We start from the raw sequence: 11,881 nt of genomic DNA on the forward strand, positions 1-11,881 counted from the left end.
GGAGGACAGCTAAAAGCAGACGTGATAAAATCTTTGCCTTTCATGGCAGCTGAGTTCCCACGATATCACTCACGCGTTTTACATTGATCCCCCCAAACTGCCCTGGAGAGGCCCACCCACTCAACACCTACTTTCCACTACCATACCCTGGAGGGAGCAGCTGACTATGGTAGGCTGAGGGGAAGCACGAGGTAGGGAACTCTAATTCGCTTATGGGAACTCTAAATCGTTATAAAAATTACTCCATAGCTTTTCCTGTGGGAGCCGCCGGGTTGAGAGGAGAGTGGCCTTCTCCTCTCCCCACCATGGCGTGTGCCCATCCACTGATATTAGTGTACTCTGAAAAGGGGGAGTCATCTGGCAAAAATGTCACTTTGCCTGCTGTGTTCAAGGCTCCCATTCAACCAGATATTGTGAACTTTGTTCACACCAACTTGCGCAGAAACGACAGACAGCCCTGTGCCGTCAGTGAATTAGCAGGTCATCAAACCAGTGCTGAGTCTTGGGGAACTGGCAGAGCTGTGGCTCGAATTCCCAGGGTTCGAGGTGGCGGCACTCACCGTTCTGGCCAGGGTGCTTTTGGAAATATGTGTCGCGGGGGCCGCATGTTTGCACCAACCAAGACCTGGCGACGTTGGCACCGCAGACTGAATACAATGCAGAAGCGATACGCCATCTGCTCTGCGTTGGCTGCCTCGCCTTTACCAGCGCTGGTCGTGCCTAAAGGTCATCGTATACAGGAAGTTCCTGAACTTCCTTTGGTGGCTGAAGATAAAGTTGAAGGCTACAAGAAGACCAAGGAGGCTGTTTTGCTCCTGAGGAAACTTAAGGCTTGGAATGATATCAAAAAGGTCTAGGCCTCGCAGCGAATGAGAGCTGGCAAAGGCAAAGTGAGAAACCGTTGCCGTATCCAGCGCAGGGGACCCTGCATTGTCTATAATGAGGACAACGGTATCATCAAGGCCTTCAGAAACATCCCTGGAATTACTCTGCTTAACGTAAGCAAACTGAACATTTTGAAACTGGCTCCTGGGGGGCATGTGGGACGTTTCTGCATTTGGACTGAAAGTGCTTTCCACAAGTTAGAGGAGCTGTATGGCACTTGGCGTAAAGCTGCCTCCCTCAAGAGTAACTACAACCTCCCCGTGCACAAGATGCTCAATACAGACCTCAGCAGAACCTTGAAAAGCCCAGAGATCCAAAGAGCCCTGCGAGCACCACGCAAGAAGATTCATCGCAGTCTGGAAGAAGAATCCACTGAAAAACCTGAGAATCACGTTGAAGCTAAACCCATATGCTAAGACCACGCGCCGGAACACTCGTCTTCGCCAGGCCAGGAACCACAAAATCCGGGTGGAGAGGGCAGTAGCAGCACTAGAAGCCAGATCAGATGAGAAGGGGATTCCAGGCAAGAAGCCTGTGATGGGAAAGAAGGGAAAGGAGGCTGTTTGCGTTAAGAAGCTGAAGAAGCCGAAGAAGCCAAAGAAGCCTTTGGTGGGAAAAAAGACTGCAGTGACCAAGAAACCAGCAGCTAAAAAGAAGCCTGCTAAAAAGAAGCCCACAGCAAAGAAGCCCACAGAAAAGAAACCCACCACAGAGGAAAAGAAGGCTGCTGCATAAACTTAAATTTGTTTGTTCGGTAAAGGTCAAATCATTTTGGACAGCTAATTTTGAATAAAGGCCTGATGATCAAAAAAAAAAATTACTCCATAGAACAAATAATGAGACTGAAACTAAGTCAGGTGATGAGGAATCTGGGGGAACATTTGTAATCTGATTGCCACATATGAAGGTAGATATAAATGAACTAATAACCACAATGGTGAGTAATAATAGTAGCTCCTGTTTTTCAAACACTTAATATATGCCAGGTATTTGATACATATTAGCTAAAATTTTCACAACAGCCATGCAAGTTAGGTATTTCCCCCAATTTACAGAGGTGAAAACAGACTGAGCTCAAGAGTGGACCTGGGGACTTCCCTGGTGGTACAGTGGTTAAGGCTCCACTCTGCTGGCCAATGCAGGGGACACGGGTTCGAGCCCTGGTCCGGGAAGATCCCATATGCTGCAGAGCAACTAAGCCCATGTGCCATAAATACTGAGCCTGCGCTCTAGAGCCCACAAGCCACAACTACTGAAGCCCACACACCTAGAGCCCGTGCTCCGCAACAAGAGAAGCCACTGCAATGAGAAGCCCATGCACCGCAACGAAGAGTAGCCCCCGCTCGCCGCGACTAGAGAAAGCCCGTGCGCAGCAACCAAGACCCAACGCAGCCTAAATAAATAAAACTTTTTTTTTAAAAAAGTGGATCTGTTGTGTTTAACTTGAAGTAAGTTTGGTAACAACTGATCAGTGTTTTCACACCATTGTGGGGAAAGGTGTCCGAACTGGGACCGATGGGCTCCTTGTGGAGCTCACACTGCTTCTTGTGCTGGGACATATTTCAGGACACCAAGCTGACGAAGAAAGCAGGGGTTGATAGTATTTTGCATCCTAGGTAATAACCCTGAGGCTGTAGGCAGTTTCACTCAATTAAGGAGATGAAAGGGCTTTAGAGCAGAAAATCTTGCTGCAGTTTTGTTTCTGGGCCATTTCACCCCACACGGCTCTCTCATTTCATTCAGTGTCTGGTCGAATGGCGACTCCTTCCATGTTCCCCTAATTACTGAAGAGGAGGAAAGCCCCTGCTTTGTGGCGTCCTGATCTGTCTCCATCCTCTCACCGGCTCTGTGTTTTCTTTATAACACTTAGCATTACACAAACATTCACTGGCTGGTTACTGTCTGGGCACTCCACCAAAACATAAGCTCCAAGAGGCCATTTTATCCCAATTCCAAGAACAATGTCTGGCACCTCATGGGCACTTAATGCTTAATGAATGTCTTGACAAAACTCTCATTCTTCTAAACCATCACAGTACTCACCTGATACTTATTTCATATCACTTCGCATTCTTAGCCACATTTTTGTATATACAATCTGGTTTCCAGTGTATTTTGAAAGATCCTTAACACTTGGTATATCATCAGGGTCTACTGGACCGAATTTTATTCTTTGAGGTTTTTTTTTTATACAAACCAAAAAATTTGTATATTTTTAAAGTAGAATAAAACTCATTCTATTTTGCAATTAAAATACAAGTTCAATGGACTCCTATAAATCTAAGGTACACTGTGAGATCTTAGTGATCTTACTTTTTCTGTATCTTAAAACATTTGCTATTTAATCATTCTAGGAATTATCTCACAAATACGCAATCATTTCAATCTGTGCTAAAATATGAAAATGTAAGAACGACAGAATTGCCTAGAAGGACAATGCAGCAGCCACATAAGCCATCACTATCTTATCATCTTTCATTTTCACTCTACCTGAAGTATTGCATCACTCTTTAAGAGGGTATAAAAAGAAGTTTGGAGACATTTTCATAGCTTTTTAAAGCTTTCATTGAACACAAGTGAAAGTTTTCATGCTCTTAAGCTCTAATGATCACGTGGATCACCTGGGGATCTTGTGAAAGTGCTGGATTTCATTCAGCTGGCCTAGGATGGGGCCTGAGAATCTGCATTCCTACTAAGCTCCCAGGTGTGCATGCGACCATGCTTGGATTGGAATGATCTAGACCACTGTCTCTTGAAATTTGTTTCAATTATAATCAAAGGCACATAAAAAATACCTTATCATAAAAAAACCAAGTTTTTGCTTACTTTCTACAAAGGTACCAAGTATTTTATCGCATATTCTACTCTATGAAATTCAAACTTGCTGTATACTAGTTATGTCACCACGCATTTCACAGGCACTTTAGTAATTAACTGTCTCCACAAACCCATTAGACAGTATCCACATTGCACAAACAGAAACAATCACTGGTTTGGTTGTATCCTTCCTTATATTTGCTATATCTGAATACAGTATTCTGAAAGTAGCCTACTAAGGGAAGAATGCAGAGAGACTGATGACCTCTCTTGATCAGGGTATTATATTTCTATTAAAGTATCAGAAAACTGCATTCACACATCACATCAGTTAGTCACTGTCAACATCACCAGATACTTCTCATGTTAACTGCTGTCAAATTCAAGCTTTACCCATCCTATATTCATACAACTGAATTTTTTTTTTTTTACTTAATGGAATTTTAGACCTTTATCCCTTTTGAATTTATCTTCATTTTCATCCCCACCTTTGTACTGATAAGATTATTTAAACTCCTAAATAAATATTTATTTTCCCTTTGGTTTAGTCATTTTTAAAATGTCGGCACCTACCAATAAAGATGTTTAAAAAAAAAAAGTCGGCACCTTTATTCACATTACTAATTAAAAGAAGTGGCATAGTCTGGGTGTCATGGACTGAATGTTTGTGTCTCTCATATTTATATGTTAAAGCCTTTACCCCCAATGTGATGGTATTTGTCGATAGGGCCTTTGGGAGATAATTAGATTTTGATGACCTCATGAAGGTGGGTCTTTATGATAGGATTAGTGCCCTTATGAGAAAGAGACCCCAGAGAATTTCTTCTTTCTCTCCCCCAGCCCTGTGAGGGCACAAGGAGAAGGTGGCTGTCTGCAAGCCTGGAAGAGGGCCTTCACCAGAAACCAGCCACAATGGCACCTGACTTCCAACTTCAGGTGACAGAACTAAGAAAATAAATTTCTACTGTTGAAGCCACCCAGTCTATGCTATTCCGTTAAGATAGCTTGAGCTAAGACACTGGGTAAAAGAAAGAAAAAAAATAGCCTTGAAGAATGCCTTTCTATAAGCCTTAAAGAATGACTTTTTACAAGAAAAAAAAAATCATGGCTTGAAATCATCTAATGTAAAGTATGAGCTTCACATTATCTGATTTGGTTTAGATAAATAAATACTTTAACAAACAGCAATCTGCCTATGCATGTATAGGTACAAGTATATATAATGTAAATATAGGAAAAATTTTGGAAGGGCACACAAACTTAAGAATGATTATCACTGGGGAGGAAAGGAGAATGACAAGGGTAGTGGGAGCAGGCCAGGAGAGACTGTCTTTACCCTCTATATGTCTTATGTCTTAGTTTTTAATAAGGAATCATTAATAGTATATTAGTTGTGTAATTAAAATATTACAATTAAAAACTAAGGGAAACGTTAACGGAATGGTTACAGAGGAAAGTTGTATAAGTTCCTCCGTAAGTCTAAACAAACAAACAAAAAAACAATCACAATTCTTAATAGGTTGGTCTCTTCCTATTCATCTGAAATAAAAGATGAAATAGATGATATCATGACATTAAACGACTAGAAATGTTACTCTGTGAAATTCTTGTCTAAGTACATGACAACTAACTTAAATTTTCATCAAATATGTATTTTATTATTTTGTATTGATACAAACAGATTAGTCATTACTGTAATCAGCCCAAGGCCAGTTTTTGAAAAGAAAAAATTGACAAACCTTTAGCTAGGCTAACTCAGGAAAAAAAAAAAAAAGAGAACTCAAAATCAGAAATGAAAGACAGACATTACAACTGCTATCACAGAAATAACAAAGAATCATGCAAGACTACTATGAACAATTTACACCAAGAAATTGAATAACCTAAAAGAAATGGACACATTCCTAGAAACAACCAATACTGAATAAAAGAAATCTGAACAGACTAGTTATGAGTGAAGAGCTTGAATCAGTAATCAAAACCCCCAAAATACAGAGAAGCCCAGGACCAGATGGTTTCACTGGTGAATACTGCCAAACATTTAGAGAATAATTAATGCCAATTGCTCTCAAACTTTTCCAAAAAATGGAGAGAATACTTCCAAGCTCATTTTATAAGGCCAGCATTGTCCTGATACCAAAGCCAGATAAAGACACTAAAAGATCACAGACCAATACCCATGATGAATATAGATGTAAAAATTCTCTATAAAATGTTAGCAAACTGAACACAACAGCACATTAAAATAATCATACATCACGACCAAGTGGGAATTGTCCCTGAGATGCAAGGATGATTCAACATATGCAAGTCAATAAATGTGGTACACCACATTAATATTAGAATGAAAGATAAAAATCATATAACCAGGGGCTTCCCTAGTGGCGCAGTGGTTGAGAGTCTGCCTGCCAATGCAGGGGACGCGGGTTCGTGCCCCAGTCTGGGAAGATCCCACATGCCGCGAGTGGCTAGGCCCGTGAACCATGGCCGCTGAGCCTGCGCGTCTGGAGCCTGTGATCCGCAATGGGAGAGGCCACAACAGTGAGAGGCCCGCATACGGCCAAAAAAAAAAAAATCATATAACCATCCCAATAGATGCACAAAAAGCATTTGACAAAATACAACATACTTTTATAATAAAAACACTCAACAAATTGGGTATAGGAGAAACATACCTCAACATAATTTAAAGGCTATATATGACAAACCCACAGCCAACATCATACTCAATGGTGAAGGGTTGAAAGCTTTTCCTCTAAAATCAGGAACACGACAAGGGTGCCCACACTCACCACTCTTATTGAGCATAGTACTGGAAGTCCTAGCCAGAGCAGTAAGGCAAGAAAAATGAAATAAAAAGGCATCCAAATTGAAAAGGAAGAAGTCTTTGTTTTCAGATGATCTGATCTTATATATAGAAAATCCTAAAGACCCACCAAAAAACTCTAGAACTGATGAATTCAGTAAAGTTGCAGAATAGAAAAATCAACACATGGAAAACAGCTGCCTTTCTCTACACTAACATCTAAACATCTGAAAAAGAAATAAAATAATTCCATTCATTTTAGCATCAAAAACAGTAACATACTTATGAATAAATTTAACCAAAGAGATGAAAGATCTGTACACTGAAAACCACAAGACTCTGATGAGAGAAACTTCTCTGATGAGAAGACACAAATAAAGATACCCCACATTCATGGATAAGAATTAATATTGTTAAAATGTCTATGCTTCCCCCAAAGCCATTTACAGATCCAATGCAATCCATATCAAAATTCCAATGACATTTTTTTCACAGAAGTAGGAAAAAAGCCTACAATTTGTACAGAATGACAGAAGATCTTCAATGGCTACAGCAATCCTGAGAAAGAAGATGAAAACTAGAGGCATCACATGTCCTGATTTCAAACAAAAATATAGCTACAAAGCTATAGTAATCAAAACAGTATGATACCAGCACAGAAACAGACACATAGACCAATGGAGCAGAATTGAGAACCCAGAAATAAACTTTCAGATATGTGGTCAACCAACATCTGACAAGGGAGCCAAGAATACTCAATGGGGAAAAGACAGTCTCTTCAATAAACAGTGTTGGGAAAACTGAATAACCACATGCAGGAGAGTGAAATTGGACCCCTTTCTTACACAAATCACAAAAATTAACTCAAAATGGAATAAAGATTTAAATATAAGACCCAAAACCACAAAATTCCTGAAAGAAAACACAGGGAAAAAGCTCCTTGACATTTGTCTTAGCAGTGATTTTTTGGATATGATGCCAAAAGCACAAGCAAGAAAAGCAAAAATAAGTGGGACTACGTCAAACTAAAAAGCTTCTGCACCGCAAAAGAAACAATCAATAAAATAAAAGGGCAACTTACAGAAAGGAAGAAAATATTTGCAAATCATATATCTGGTAAGGGGTTAATATCCAAAATATATAAAGAACTCATACCACTCAGGGACTTCCCTGGTGGTCCAGAGGTTAAGAATCCGCCTTCCAATGCAGGGGACGTGGGTTTGATCCCTGGTCGGGGAACCAAGATCCCACATGCCACCGGGCAGCTAAGCCCATGCACCACAGCAACTACAGAGCCCACGCACCACAACTAGAGAGAAACCCGTGCACTGCAATGAAAGATCCTACATACCACAACTAAGACTGGATGCAGCCATAAACAAACAAACAAATATTAAAAAGAACTCATACAACTCAATAGTAAAAACAAAACAAAACCAAAAGACAACAACCTGATTAAAAAATGGGCAGAGGAACTGAACAGACATTTTTCCAAAGACGACATACACATGGCCAACATGTATATGAAAAGATGATCAACATCACTAATCAGAAATGTGAAACCATAATGAACTATCATCTCACACCTGTTAGAATGGCTGTTGTCAACAAGAGTTAAAAAAAAAAGTGTTGACAAAGATATGAAGAAAGGAAACCCTTGTTCACTGTTGGTGGGAATGTAAATTGGTGCAGCCACTGTGGAAAAGAGTATGGAGGGTCTTCAAAAAATTCAAAATAGAACTACCACATGATCCCGGAATCCTACTTCTAGATATATATCCAAAGGAAATGAAAACAAGATCTCAAAGAAATCTGTGCCCCCATGTTCACTGCAGCATTATTTACAAAGGCCAATATATGGAAACAATCTAAGCATTCATCAATGGGTGAACAGATAAAGATGTAACAACACACGCACACGCACACACACGAATATCAGCCATGAGAGAAAAGAAAATCCTACTGTTACAGCAACTCAGATGAACCTTGAGGATGTTAAGCTAAGTGAAATAGGCAGAGAAAGACAAATACATTGAATATAAAAAAGCTGAATCATAGAAACAGAGCAGAGTGGTAGCCACCAGGGGCTGGGAGGTGGGGGAAATTGGGAGACACTGATTAAAGGGTACAAACTTCCGGTTATAAGATTATTAAGTTCTGAGGATCTAATACACAGCATCGTGAATACTGTTAACAATACTGTATTTTATAGTACCTGAAAGTTGCTAAGAGTGTGGATCTTAAATGTTTTCACCACAAAAAAGAAATGGTAATTATGTGATGAGATAGTGTTAGCTAATGCTACAGTGATAATTTGTTTTTTGCAATAAATGTGTCAAATCATATTATACACCTTAAACTTACACAATGTTATATGTCAATTATATCTCAATAAAGCTGGAAAAAATAGTAATCAGCACAACTCTCAAGAGTAATTGGCAGTGTTTGGTTAAATCTTGAGTCTTATATTACATGCTCTAAGCTAACAAAATTCAACTATCTTCAAAAGATCGGTAGCTGTTGAGTATTTTGTTATAGGTCTTTCAGAGATGCCTTCAGAGAAGGGTACCAGAGGGTCCTTCAACTCTTCAGTTACTCCCCTCCGCTTCATCCACTAACATACACCACAGCAAGAGGTGTCTGCATGAAGAGTGGCCGATTCCCACGCTAAGAGAAGGATTTTTTCTTTGATCAAAAGAAACCCATTTAGGGCTTTCTTTAATGCGTTTGTAGCCGTCTGTTCTCAAAACACCGGTCGGATTACCATTTTGTTAGAAGTAAAAACAGAATTTTTTTTCCCTAGTAGGCTAAAATTATACAAAAAAAATCAAAGCCCCAAACCAAGTGAAGTCCAGTGGCAACCTTTTTTTTTTTTTTTTTTGCGGTACACGGGCCTCTCACTGCTGTGGCCTCTCCCGTTGCGGAGCACAGGCTCCGGACGCGCAGGCTCAGCGGCCATGGCTCACGGGCCCAGGCGCTCCGCGGCATGTGGGGTCTTCCCGGACCGGGACACGAGCCTGCGTCCCCTGCATCGGCCGGCGGACTCTCAACCACTGCGCCACCAGGGAAGCCCTAACCTCATTATTTATCATTACCAGTGTTATTATTATTTTAATACAGTGCAAATAACACAGTACAGAACTCAGAAAGGAAAGTCCACTCTATTAGTGATCTGCACTAAGATAGCCCAGACATATACACCTGCATTTTAACCCCGATTCCTTGACATCCAGTTGGATGTTACAGGAAGAATTTGCATTGTTTGCCATAAAATCTGAGGATTTTTTTAAATTAATCTTTTTTTTATACAGGTTATTAGTCATCCATTTTATACACATCAGTGTATACATGTCAATCCCAATCGCCCAGTTCATCACACCACCACCACCACCACCACCCCCGCCGCTTCCCCACCTGGTGTCCATACGTTTCTTCTCTACATCTGTGTCTCTATTTCTGCCTTGCAAACCAGTTCATCTGTACCACTTTTCTAGGTTCCACATATATGCGTTAATATACGGTATTTGTTTTTCTTTTTCTGACTTAACTTCACTCTGTATGACAGTCTCTAGATCCATCCACGTCTCAACAAATGACCCAATTTCATTCCTTTTTATGGCTGAGTAATATTCCATTGTATATATGCACCACATCTTCTTTATCCATTTGTCTGTCAATGGGCATTTAGGTTGCTTCCATGACCTGGCTATTGTAAATAGAGCTGCAATGAACATTGGGGTGCATGTGTCTTTTTGAATTATGGTTTTCTCTGTGTATATGCCCAGTAGTGGGATTGCTGGGTCATATGGTAATTCTATTTTTAGTTTTTTAAGGAACCTCCATACTGTTCTGCATAGGGGCAAAATCCGAGGAATTTTTTTAAAAATCAAATAACTGTTATTAAGTTCTTTAGCCAACTTGGCCAAAATTCACCTTTCTAAGCCTCCTCTCCTTCCAGATGCCTATGCATCTTATCTGTGCTCTGCAACAAGAAGCCACCGCAGTGAGATGCCCGCACGCCGCAATGAAGAGTAGCCCCCACTCACTGCAACTAAACAGAAAGCCCGCGTGCAGCAAGGAAGACCCAACGCAGCCAAAAAATAAATAATTAATAATTAAAAAAACAGTGTTGGACTTCCCTGGTGGCGCAGTGGTTAAGAATCCACCTGCCAATGAAGAGGATGTGGGTTCGAGCCCTGGTCCGGGAAGATCCCACATGCCATGGAGCAACTAAGCCCGTGTGCCACAACTACTGAGCCTGCGCTCTAGAGCCCACGAGCCACAACTACTGAAGCCCTCGAGCCACAACTACAGAAGCCCGTGTGCCTAGAGCCCGTGCTCTGCAACAAGAGAAGCCACCACAATGAGAAGCCCGAGCACGGCAACGAAGAGTAGCCCCCGCGCACAGCAACAAGGACCCAATACAGCCAAAAATAAATAAAATCTACGTTTAAAAAAAAAAAAGAGCTTTGGGGATTAGGAAGAGAGAAGAGAGACTGAAAGACATTTGACAACGTATCCCTGTATTTTAAAGCAGAGGGATACTGAGACAGCAGTAACTCCAAAATTGTAGAGACCCATGACTCAGTGAAAACCACCTAGAAGGACTCTTAAATATCTTCTTCGTTCTAGATACTTAAGAGAAATACCAATGTTTAAAAATTACTAATTTCAATGCAGGCATACCTTGGAGACATTGTGGGTTTGGCTCCAGACCACCGCAATAAAGGGAGTATCACAACAAAGCAAGTCACGTGAATTTTTTGGTTTCCCAGTGCACATAAAAGTTGTTTATACTGAGGCCTCCCTGGTGGCGTAGTGGTTGAAAGTCCACCTGCCGATGCAGGGGAGCGGGTTCGTGCCCCGGTCCGGGAGGATCCCGCGTGCTGCGGAGCGGCTGGGCCCGTGAGCCATGGCCGTTGAGCCTGCGCGTCCGGAGCCTGTGCTCCGCAACGGGAGAGGCCACAACAGTGAGAGGCCCGCGTACCGCAAAAAAAAAAAAAAAAAAAAAAAGAAGTTGTTTATGCTATACTGTAGTACATTAAGTATGCAACAAACAGCATTATGCCTAAATAATGTGTATTCCTTAATTATAAAATATTTTATGGTAAAAAATGTTAACCATCATCTGAGCCTTCAGCAAATCATAGTAGTAATATCAAAGATCACTGACCACACATCACCATAATGAATAATGAAAAAGTCTGAAATATTGTGAGAATTGCCAAAATGTGACACAGAGACACGAAATGAGCAAATACTGTTGGAAAAAATGGTGCGGATAGACTTGCTCGATGCAGCATTGCTACAAACCCTCAATAAGTAAAAATGCAGGATCTGTGAAGTACAATAGATCGAGGTCTGCCTGTAATG

The 11,881-nt window shown here is 40.9% G+C and overlaps 1 pseudogene; it reads left to right on the forward strand.

Annotated features, from left to right (window-relative positions):
• The first annotated feature begins 269 nt into the window (after nucleotides 1-269).
• LOC112412474 (60S ribosomal protein L4 pseudogene) lies at nucleotides 270-1,702 on the forward strand (annotated as a pseudogene).
• Nucleotides 1,703-11,881: the final 10,179 nt, after the last annotated feature.

This window comes from Neophocaena asiaeorientalis, unplaced genomic scaffold, assembly GCF_003031525.2.
Source record: "Neophocaena asiaeorientalis asiaeorientalis breed wild unplaced genomic scaffold, Neophocaena_asiaeorientalis_V1.1 scaffold427, whole genome shotgun sequence".
NCBI lineage: Eukaryota > Metazoa > Chordata > Mammalia > Artiodactyla > Phocoenidae > Neophocaena > Neophocaena asiaeorientalis.